At 41.5% G+C, this 8,504-nt stretch overlaps 1 pseudogene across 1 annotated transcript; it reads right to left on the bottom strand.

Moving 5' to 3' along the window:
* Nucleotides 1-7,675: 7,675 nt before the first annotated feature.
* Nucleotides 7,676-8,158, bottom strand: LOC308424933 (annotated as a pseudogene). Its single transcript has 2 exons — nt 8,149-8,158; nt 7,676-8,040 (listed from the first exon to the last, which is right to left on the bottom strand). The product of its transcript is annotated as an uncharacterized misc_RNA (transcript).
* Nucleotides 8,159-8,504: the final 346 nt, after the last annotated feature.

Here is an 8,504-nt window from a genome sequence, read left to right as displayed (position 1 = left end):
CTATCAGAAGGCTTCAGTTTTGATTGTATACAATTTCCTCAACTTAGATGAATACCAATACAACTTATGCATTTTCACACTGAGAATATTTTTAACAAACCTTGTGGTGGATCCAGTACCCAATATTTGGTTCTCTAATCTTCTTGGCTGTGGCATGTTCTGTGGTCTTTATTTTCTTAGTGATGTTGGGTGATTTAGGTCCCCGTGGTTTCAGCATTAACCCTCTTGTACTGTACTTTGGGATATATTTTAGACTTTTTTCTTTTGAGATTCTAGCCTTTACAGTGTTAAAAAAATTTTTGGATTAACTTTAGTGTCTTTTTTTTTTTCTTGGTTTTTTTTTATTCCTTCTTTTTGTTTATTTATTTTTACACTCATGATTTTAATCTTTTCCTGGTCTACCCTCCAACTGTTCCACATTCCATACCTCCTCCCCACCCAGCTGACACCATTAGAATGTCCCCATACCCCCATCCCCACCCCACTAGACAGCCCCACTCCCTTGGGCCTTCAGTCTCTTGAGGATTAAGTGCATCTTCTCTGACTTAACACATACCAGGCAGTCCCCTGATGTATTTGTACTGGAGCCTCATATCAGCTGGGGTATGCTGCCTGGTTGATGGTCCAGTGTCTGAGAAATCTCAGGGGTCCAAGTTAATTAAAATGGCTGGTTCTCCTACAGGATCACTCTCCTTCTCCTCCTCAACTTCTTCCAGCTTTTCTCTAATTTAACCAGGGGGTCAACTGATTCTGTTCATTTGTTGAATGCAAATATCTGCATCTGAATCTTCCAGCTTCTTGTTTTCTCTTTCAATAGGCAGTCATGATAGGTTCCTTTGTGTGATCACTCCATAGTCTCAGAAATAGTGTCAGGCCTTGGGGCCTCCCCTTGAGCTAGATTCCACTTTGGGCCTGTCATTGGACCTTGTTTTCCTCAGGTTCCTCTTCATTTCCATTCCTGCAATTCTTTCAGACAGCAACAATTATGGGTCAGAGTGTTGGCTGTAGAACGGCAACCCCATCCCTCACTTGATACCCTGTCTTTCTGCTGGAGGTGGGCTCTACAAGTTCACATTCCCCATTGTAGTGTATTTCATCTAAGATCCCTCCCTGTGAGTCCTGAGAGTCTCTTACCTCCCAGGTCTCTGGTACAATCTGGAGGGTCCCCCAAACTTCCTACCTCCTGTGGTTGCCTATGTCTATTCTTTCTGTTGGCCTTTGGGGCTCCAGTCCTTTTTCCCCCACTCAATATCAGATCATGCTCCCTCTTTCCCCCCCCCCCCCCACCATCCCCTTTTCCTCACACTCACCTTCTTCCCTTCCCCCTTGTGATTGCTTTCTTCCTCCTCTCAAGTAGGACTGAAGGGTCCTCATTTGGGCCTTTCCCTTTTAGCTTGTTACCTTTTTGAGTTCTGTAGACTATATCTTGGGTATTCTGTACTCTTCATTTTTTCGGGTAATATCCACTTATTAGTAAGTACATGTCTTTTGGGTTTGAGTTACCTCACTCAGGATGATATTTTCTAGTTTCATCCATTTGCCTCTAAAACTCAGCATGTCCTTGTTCTTAATAGTTGAGTAGTATTCTACCGTGTAAATGAGCTACATTTTCAATATCCATTCTCCTGTCTTGGGACATCTGGGTTGTTTCCAGATTCTGGATATCAAAAACAAGGCTGCTAAGAACATAGTGGAACACCTGCCCCTGTGGATTGGTGCGGCATCTTTTGGGTATATTCTCAAGAGTGGTATTACTGGGTCTTTAGGTAGATCTATTTCCAGTTTTCTGAGGAACTTCCTAATTACTTTCAAGAGTAGTTGTACCTCTTTGCAATTCTACCATCCATGGAGGAATGTTTCTCTTTCTCTAAATCCTCACCAACATGTGTTGTCACCTGAGGTTTTGATCTTAGCCATTTTGATTGGTGTAAGGTAGAATCTCAGGGTCATTTTGATTTGCATTTCTCTCATCACTAAGGAATCTGAAACAGCATTTGGAGATTCCTTTGTTGTGAATTCTTGGTTTAGTTCTATATTTCGTTTTTTGATTGGATTGTTTGTTGGTTAGCTGTTTAGCTTCTTTAGTTCTATATTTTGGATATTAGCCCTCTATCAGATGTGGTGATGATTTTTTCCCAATCTGTAGGTTGCTGAATTGTCTTATTGACTATATACTTTGCCTTAGATGAGCTTTCCAGTTTCATGAAGTCCCATTTATCTATTTTTGGTCTGAGAGCATGAGCAATTGGTGTTCTGTTTAGAAAATTTTACCTTGTGCCAATGAGTTCAAGGCTCTTTTCTACTTTCTTTTATATTAGATTCAGTGCATCTGGTTTTATGTTGAGGTCATGATACACTTGGACTTGAGCTTTGTGCAAAGTGACAAATATGGATATATTTTCATTTTTCTACATACATACAGCCAGTTAGACCAGCACCACTTCTTAAAGATGCTTCTTTTTCATTGTATATTTTTGACTTTTTTGTCAAAGATCAAGTGTGCATACTTGTGTCATTTTATTTCTGGGTCTTCAATTATTTTTCATTGATCAACATGTCTGTTTCTGTACCAATATACCATGCAGTTTTTTTATCACTTTTGCCCTGTAGTATAGCTTGATGTCAGGAATGGTATGTCTCCTAGTCATTCTTTTATTGTTAAGAATTGTTTTTGCTATTCTGGGTCTTTTGCTATTTCAGATGAATTTGACAATTTCTCTTTCCATGTCTTTGAAGAATTGTGTTGGGATTTTGATGGGGATGGCACTGAATCGGTAGATTGCCTATGGAAAAGTTGCATCCTAAGGTTAGGGTTTAAGCCCTACACAGGTAAGCCTCAGAGGCAGAATTCAGCTGAAAATAGTACAATATCCAGATATAATTGAGCATCTCTGCAATCCTTACATCGGACATCTGTAGGCAGAAACAGAAGTTCAATAATTTTCTGGTACCAGGAGTTTTCAACGCTACCTTAGCCCACAAGATAGCTTCCCAATGGGGAAAACAATCAAACAAACATAGTGACACCAACACCACCAAAAAGAGAAAACAAAAACAAACCAACCAACCAAACAAACAAACAAAACAAAAACCCACACAAACCTCAGGAACTAGTGTAACAATTCTTTAATCCCAGCAGTGTATAAAGGCAGGGGCAGAAGCAGGGCCTGGGTACAGGCATGGGCAGGAGCAGGGGTGTATCTCTGACTGTGTGACCAAATTCTAACAGTAGGCTTTTTAACCTGTGTGAGGAAAGCTCATTTTGGCTGGACGACACCTTCATAGAGCTGAATGTCAGATATTTACATCTTATTTCATAAAACTTGCACAATTACAATTATGGAGTAGCTACAAAAATATCTTTGTGGTTGGGGGTCACCACAGCATGAGAGACTGCATTAAAAGTGTGCAGTAATTTGAATGTTGAAAGCCAGTGTTCAAGGAGTTGAGACAGAAGTATCTAAAAGGTTGGAATGTAAATAAATAAAATAATTGATTAAGAAGAAGAACAGGTTTTTATCCAGACTGTGGTGGTCCATGACTTTAATCCCAGCAGAGGAGGCAGAGGCAGGCAGATCTCTGAGGTGAGGCTAGCCTTGTCTACACAGCAAGTTCCAGGCCATGCAGGGCTATACAGAGAAATCATGTCTTCCAGTGAGGGTAGAGGTTAGAAAACAGTTTTTAAATACTAATACCTGCTTTTCTATTTTGGAAAGATCTGTGAAAGGAATCTCCCACATCTGTCTCTTTGGACTTTTCCCATTATTATTGTATCCATTATTACCACGACGTTACCTGAACATATGGTGAAGGGAATGATATAGATATCACAGTTGTGACTGGGCATGACAGAGTCGTTCATTCTCTACAGTTTACACAGTCTCATTAACATGTTAGAAACACAAAGAAGTTTCTCTGGTGAGTTGTTAGTGTCACGCTTATAGCTATAGATGGAATAGTTTAAAGAGTACTTTAATTCTATGTCCATTTAGAAGAATTAAGACATTCGTTATTGATAGGATCTCTGAGGAACCCTACAATTGACTTCTGGACTGATTTGTGGCATGAGACTTCCTGTAAGGCAGTGTCTCTCAATCTGTGTGTCATAACAGTTGGAGAACACATATTTTCTATGGTCTTAAAATTTGATAAACACGGGGGAACAGGGAGCATGGGAAGGAGATGAACACTGAGAGAACAGGGAGGAAGGAGAGAAAACAGCTTCCTCACATTACAGTGCCTATAGCCAAGCTGCAGTCCAACAGGGCTACACTGCGCACACAGCCCAGCCAACTCAAGGCTATGCACAGACCACCCAGGTGTATAGACAATGAAGGTATGAAACCTATGAACAGTTTCCTGATGTCTACTATACCCAGGCTCAGACCACTACCACCTATGGGTGGACAGAATATGCAACTTCTTATGGACAGCCTTTGACTGGTTATACCACTCCAACTGCCCCCCAGGCATACAGCCAGCCTGACCAAGGATATGGCACTGGTGCTCATGACACCACCACTGCTGCAGTCACCACAACACAGGCCTCCCATGCAGCTCAGTCTGCATATGGCACTCAGCCTGCCTATCCAGCCTATGGCCAGCAGTTATGCTACCTACAAGACCACAGGATGGTAACAGGCCCACCAAGACTAGTCAATCTCAGTCTAGCACAAAGAAGATTATAAGCAGTCCAGCCAAGGATATGGACAGAGTAACCACCATTATCCCTAAGTACCTGGGATCTACCCCAAGCAGCATGTCACAGCACCTTCACCTTATCCTTATATATGTTGACCTTTATAAGACTTGCCTTGGTCATGGTGTCTGTTCACAGCAGTAAAACCCTAACTAAGACATAAGTTGGTATCAGGAGTGGGGTACTGATGTGATAGGCCTGACCATGCTTTCTTTCTTTCTTTCTTTCTTTCTTTCTTTCTTTCTTTCTTTCTCTCTCTCTCTCTCTCTCTCTCTCTCTCTCTCTCTCTCTCTCTCTCTCCCTCCCTCCCTCCCTCCCTCCCTCCCTCCCTCCCTCCCTCCCTCCCTCCATCCCTCCCTCCCTCCGTCCCTCCCTTCCTTCCTTTCTTTCTTTCTGAATGTGGATTTTAGATTTGGAAAGTACTGGAATACTTTCAATGGTGCTTAATAAGCTACAGTAGTAGAAATATGGGAGACTTTGTTACTGAGAGTGGTTTGAATTGTGCAGACCTGGCCCAAGAGGTTTCAGTGGAAATTTTCAATATGTGGCCTAGAGACAATTTTTGTGTTATTTTGGGGAAGAACGTGGCTACGTTTTGCCCTTGTTTTAAGAGTATGCCTGAGGTTAAGGTGAAAAAAAAAAAACACATAATAATTGAATTGACAAAGGAAGTCTCAAAAGATGACCATTACAGGCATTTTTCCTTTTATTAAACTTTATGAAGAACAAGCATAGCAAACTAAGAAAGGGAATATATAAAATATATAGTTTCCGTGTATAAAGGTCACAAGTTCTTTATTTACTCAAGACAGTGGCAAGAAAATAGTAGGCAATAGAGACATCTGGGCAAAAGGAGAGACATGTTCCAAGATCACCGCTCAAGAAAACAGTTCAATGAGAAGTTTCTATAGTGATATGTATTGAGCAGGACCAGGGACATGACTGAAATATTCAAATGCATGACTCTTAGGAACAAGAAGATCATGAATAATTTTGGAATAAATTGAAATGTAAGCCCTTATAGGAAAGCATAGACTTCAAATCCAAGAGAATTTGGAGGCAAGAATAGATTGACTTAGCAATATGTCTTACTACCTATGGTAAGAATATAATAGTTTAAGAATGTTGTATATGATATCATACTATGTTAAAACATAAACTCCACTTTTGTTAATGTAACGAATGATATGAAAACACACATTTCTTTTTTCAGAACTTTAAAGGAAAATTGATTTTATGGTTTTAATTTTTCTGTTTCTTATGAAATATTTTGATAACAGCAATATATACTAAAATATTTTAATTTTACACTATATAACATAGTTACAGTATTAATAAATAGATTCTTAATTTTCCCATGTTTCTTTTACCTAACATAATATAAAAATGCTTCATTGTTGAAGTCTTAATATAATTAGCATTTTATTTGTAGTATCATGTGAATTTTTTACAACAATTTTAATTATATACTATGCCACCTGTGGATATTTCTGGTAATGTTATTTTCAATGTTATTTCAGAAACCTCCATCAAGTTTAAAAACAAGTAAAGAAATTGATAATTACTAAACATTAGTGGTATAAACTAATAAAATATTATTGTATCATATTCTAATGTAATCTATTTTCATTTAATTCCTACAATAAAATTTAATACTGAGTAAAAAAAAGTCACAAGTAAGTGGAATGGAGCTGAATCCTGTGTTTAAGGATATTAAATTGAAGTAAGGGAGTGGTGACCATGGGGCAAGAACCTACCCAACTAAATTTAGATCCAAGCATGTTGGTACACACCTTTAGTCCCAAGACACAAAATCAAGCAGATCTCTGAGTTAAAGGGCAGCCTAAGAGTGAGCAAGTTCTAGGTGAAGAAAAATTTAAATCGAGGCATAGGACTACATGCCTTGAATCCCAAGAGTAAGGCATGCAGATACCTGAGCTCAAGGTTAATCTACAGAGCAAGATCCAGGAAAGTTAAGCTTAGACAGTGAAGGAGTTAGAAAAGAGGAAGCTGGTGATAACTTAATGGAACAAGGGGACCATGTCCTAGTTCCTGCAAGTATCAGAACGTGGCAGCTAGGACCATGTGTCTCTGACTTTATATTCAAGAAGAGAAAGAGGCTACTGGGACAATTAATGCTGGTTAACTGGAGCTAAGGAATTAATGGTGATCAGTATCAGGTAAAATCTTCTGGGAAGTGTTTTCTGAGAGCACAATGTTATAAGTTGTTTTATAAGAGACTCCAAGATTTTTGAGATGCCAGAGCTATAGGTTATCTCTTGAGTAATGCTGGTAACATGGAGTGAAACCAGCCCAGAAAAAGTAGTTTGTTGCAATCAACAAAGAGGAAAAAGGAGTTGCAGATCTGAACAGTGCTTTGACATCAGACATGGAGATGCAGAGTTTAGAGTTGGCCCAGCTGACTTCCTGTCTTGATTCAGGGATTACAATTAAGTGATTGGCTGGATTTCAGAGACCTTAAAGTTTGAACTTTTAACATTGTTGACAATGTTGTAGACTATGGGGACTTTGGGAGTTGGACTGAAATGTGCTTTTTTATTTTGCTATGACGAGATATAGCCCCTGCAGACTTATATATTTGAAGACGCCTGTGGTGGGGGCAGAAAATAGAATGTCACGGTTTGAATATGCTTGGCCCACAGGACAACAGCTTTTGCATCAGAACCACCTTAGGTCTCAATGGTTAGGAGACGGCCACTTCTGATTGGTAATTGCTTTATAAGGCAATATAGAGTATTTGCAAGTCTCGACGTCCAGGTCCAGCTGTTAACAGAGTCCCTCACACTACCCCTCCCCAGAGCAAAAAATTTTTTGGGGGGTGGGGGGGGATGGGCCTGATGTTCCTTTAACCAATGCTTGACTCAAGTTACAGCATAAATAAAAACTCAAGGAAAATAAATACATGGGTCCTATGAGGTTGGAGGGCGCGGACTGGATGTAGGAGGTGGGCTGCGTTTACACACGCGGGTGGGAGCGGATAGAGCTGACAGACGAGGGATGATGCCCTGGACTTAGGTGTCTTCTGGCATGTCGGGGCTGTCGGGCTGTCGGTCCGGGCCACCTTGCAGGGTGGCGCTGAGCTCTCGCCCTCTGCCTCCACCTGCTCTTGGTCTCTCTTCTTGGTGGCGTTCTTTTTGTCCCATTGCTGGTGCAGGTACATCGGGAGGATGTTCGTCTTTTCTGTCACAATGACGAGGCCTTGCACACGGAGTCCGCGTGGAACCTGCTGAAGTTGCTCTTGTTGTAGCCGGGCAAGCCTTTCAGAAAGTCTGCCGTCGTCCGCGTCCTCTGACGCCCGCCCGGGCCGCCGCCGCAGCCTCCTTCTCAGTCGCCGCCGCACAGCCGCTTCCAGCCGCCGCGCAGCTCACGCCGATGGCGACCAGAAAAAAAATTGATGATTTCACATATGAGAAGGTTGGGGACATTACCTTCACACATTTCCCACGCTACTCCAAGCCTCCACCAGTTCCCAACACGCCCATTCCCAACAGCCCTTGCGCTCGCTGGCCTCGATGGAACCCTAGGGATCACAAGGCAGATGCTGGGTTTTTCTTCCCCTGAAGGACGACATCAGCATACACATGAGCCAGGTTCCTAAACATCACGAGGTCAGCTCTGCCACGCCATGACTTCTGGAACTGCGAGACTACCCAAAAAGCACACAACAAACCCCCTTCCATGAAAGATCCCCAGCATCTCACGGAGAACAAGGCTGGCTCTTAGGGTACTGCTGGGCAGACTTCCAGGGAGGGACTCCTGGTTTGATTCCCAGGTCTCAGGCAAG

This window comes from Micromys minutus (assembly GCF_963924665.1).
Source record: "Micromys minutus genome assembly, chromosome: 9".
NCBI lineage: Eukaryota > Metazoa > Chordata > Mammalia > Rodentia > Muridae > Micromys > Micromys minutus.
Note: the sequence above shows the minus strand (reverse complement) of the source record. Positions and strands in the feature narration are given on the sequence as shown.